This window comes from Mandrillus leucophaeus, unplaced genomic scaffold, assembly GCF_000951045.1.
Source record: "Mandrillus leucophaeus isolate KB7577 unplaced genomic scaffold, Mleu.le_1.0 Scaffold535, whole genome shotgun sequence".
Taxonomy (NCBI): domain Eukaryota; kingdom Metazoa; phylum Chordata; class Mammalia; order Primates; family Cercopithecidae; genus Mandrillus; species Mandrillus leucophaeus.
In genome coordinates, this window is record NW_012105753.1 from 845,128 (window position 1) to 848,286 (window position 3,159).

At 42.0% G+C, this 3,159-nt stretch overlaps 1 protein-coding gene and 1 pseudogene across 1 annotated transcript in view; both read right to left on the reverse strand.

The window, feature by feature from the left end:
- The window catches only part of LOC105551866, a 9,207-nt pseudogene extending 8,390 nt beyond the window's left edge, over positions 1 to 817 (reverse strand).
- ANK2 (ankyrin 2, neuronal) overlaps positions 1 to 880 on the reverse strand; it is a 602,309-nt gene extending 601,429 nt beyond the window's left edge. Inside the window, exon 1 of the mRNA XM_011997275.1 lies at positions 678 to 880. The gene's annotated coding sequence lies outside the window, so the exon portion shown is untranslated. The remainder of the gene's footprint in view (positions 1 to 677) is intronic.
- Positions 881 to 3,159: the final 2,279 nt, after the last annotated feature.

Below are 3,159 nucleotides of genomic sequence, written 5' to 3' on the forward strand. Positions count from 1 at the left end.
TCTACTCCTTAATTGGGCTTTCGATGCAGGAAAGACAATTCACTAGCTGGGAAAGGGAGAAAGAACTCCATCATTCTTCCACTGCCAGCACCTGTTCTGCCAGCTGACACTATTTAATATAAATTTTGACCGTAAGAAAAAGGCAATATACTAATAGCACTGCTGTTTACCAAAAACTAATCAAATCTCGTCACTGCTGGTTCGCCCCCGCTTTCTCTCACACCACCCACTCACCCAGTGCAGAGAAGGGGTGGCAACCACTTTCTCCGGCACAGACACAGTCAGTGTCTTCACACAAGCAGTGATTCTGACCAAAAGAGCCACCACCCTCTTGCCCCTCTCCCTGCTTATCATACAGGGAGCACCAAGTCCACTCCGGGGCTGGGAATCTGAAATCAATTCACTTTAACCAGATCTCAAAAATCTGCCCTACGGTTAAAGAAAGAGAAAATGCAAATCAGAAAAACACATCACATGGAGAACAAACCAAAACCAGGGCTGGGGAACATTTGCACATCAGCGCTGCCTTTGAACTCCAGAATGGCATGGAAAGCGCCGCTGCCCAGCCCAGATCCAAGGAGGGGGTTTTACAAAGGCTTCCAGCACCCCCTATCAACACAAACACTTCCTCCCCGCTTCCAAAATGCTCTGAATAAAGACCTTCTTTAAGCACTTACTGGGAGCGGCAGCTTCTCTCTGCAATGTGCCTGTGAGTCACGCAGCAGGAGGGGCCCCGGAGCAGGGCAAGTCGGAGAGCCCCCAGCTTCCCTGCAAGCTGATGTCTATGAGACAGCAGCCCAGGAACCGACTTTCCCATTACAGCCTCAGACTGTAATCCATGTGCTTTCCGCGGGCCAGTCCCAGCTGCCCACAGAGCACCACATGATCTGCTCTGACATCAGATCAGCCAGACGTGACAGCCCATCCGCCAGCCTCTTCCACACTCATGGGTTGCATCATTTGGGTGCCTTTGGTTTGCATTTAAGCAGGTGGTACAGAGTAAGGAACTGTTGTTTTCTCACCAAATATTTTTTTTCTGGTGTCTTCTGTTCTCAAAGAAGGAAAAAAAATAAGCAAGAAAAGCACTTGACTTTGTTGCAGCCTAAATGTATCAGATATATGGGAAGTAACTGGAGTTCCACGCCTAGTTCAGGGAAGCTGAGGAACGAGCTACTGCCAAGATGCCAATGCTGTGGGAGTGATTTCATCTATAAATCACTACCACCACCATATCCCACCGCCTTTCAGTAGATCATCTTTTATATAAGAGTTTATATATATATACACACACACACACATATATATGCTATATATATGTTTAAGTCATAAAATATTGGTAGGTGGGGTGTGTGTGTGTGTGTTTTAAGCTAGTCACCATTGAGTTTAGTTCATGGACGATCTCAGGGAGGTAACCCTTAGACTCAGTGCAATATACAATAATTATATTTTGAGAGGATTCACACAAAGTCCAACAGAAATAGACGTACAGACCTAGACAGGCAGATAAGCAGACAGGAAGTCAGAACCATCCATTCAGGCTTACATTCATTCATTCAGTAATCATTTATTGATCACCTATTACATACCTAGTCCAAAAACAGATTATCAAATGGTGGAGGGGTTGGATATTTGTCACAGAGCTTCTAATTCTACTTCTGTGATAAGACAAGAAGTAAGAGCCTTATCAAGGATCCTTATAAAATGTTCTGTGGCTAATATGAATCTAAAGGCTGGTAACAAAATCACATTTTATCTTAATTTCATTAGGATAAATGGTAACCTTTAAGGTAAGAATACTCAAAATCATTAAGACTTTATGAAACAAAATCATAGCCCGCTTAGATAGCTGTGACCAGAAATGTAATTCTAAAATTACAGAAAATATGATGCTCCTGTAGCAGAGAGGAGAATTCACTTGCTCTGTCCCCTAGGCTGAAGTGCAGTGGCACAATCTTGGCTCACTGCACCCTGCCCCTCCCGGGTTCAAGTGATTGTCCTACCTCACCCTCCCAAGTAGCTGGGATTACAGGCATGTGCCACCACACTTGGCTAATTTTTGTAGTTTTAGTAGAGACAGGGTTTCACCATGTTGGCCAGGCTGGTCTCGAACTCCTGACTTCAGGTGACCCACCTTCCTTAGCCTCCCAAAGTGCTGGGATTACAAGCGTGAGCCACCGTGCCCAGCCAAGACACTTCTTAAGTAGAAAAATAAATATATAATTTTAGTTTTCCTTAGTTTAATAATTAGCTATTCCCTATAAAATAATCACAAAATATGCAAACCCTTGGTTTTCATTATTTTCTCTTTGTTCCTTATATTTAAAGTGAATTGTGCCATTTTATTATATGTTAACTAAGGCTATAATATCATTATTTGATATTGTAATCAACATAATAGTATTCACGTTTTTTATTGAAATAATTCAATCTAATAATTATATAATCACTAATATCATAATAAATTTGTCATTTAATATATAATATTTAACTCATCTATTTGCTTTGTACCAAGTGTGTGATATTTCCCCCTGAGATGACCAGGATGCTTGTGACTGTGGAATTCAGTATGAGATTCCACGGGCACTTGATTTCCATTTGTTCTCCATTGGAAATAAGCTACATAAAGAATAAAACTGTTCAAGTCTACTACTGTTTCTACTGAAACAGAACATCTCTGACATCAGATATGTGGGGTTTTCACATCAAGAAATTTCCCAATTTTCTGCAGACACCAGCTGAGTGCCCCACCATTTAATTCAATTCTGGCACTGACTACCCAGCATTGACGCAGACACTACAGGTTAAGGACTCAGTCCCACAAGATTGCCCCCGACTTCAAATAAAAATCACAAATAGTAGGTACCCAGGTTACCCACACTTTTGTCCAACTTGGCTACAATTTGGGGGTTCCCATGACTCCCTCCTTAGGTTTGATAATTTAACAGCTCACAGAACTCAGGGAAACACTGTACTTATTGTTACCGGTTTGTTATAAAGAATATTATAAAGTACACAAATGAACAGCCAGATGAAAAGGTATGTAAGGTGAGGTCTCGAAGTGTCCAGAGTGCAGGAGCTTCTGTCCCCATGGTGTTTGGTGTGCACCATCCTCCAAACATGTGGATACATTCACCAACTCGGAAGCTCTCTGAATCCTAT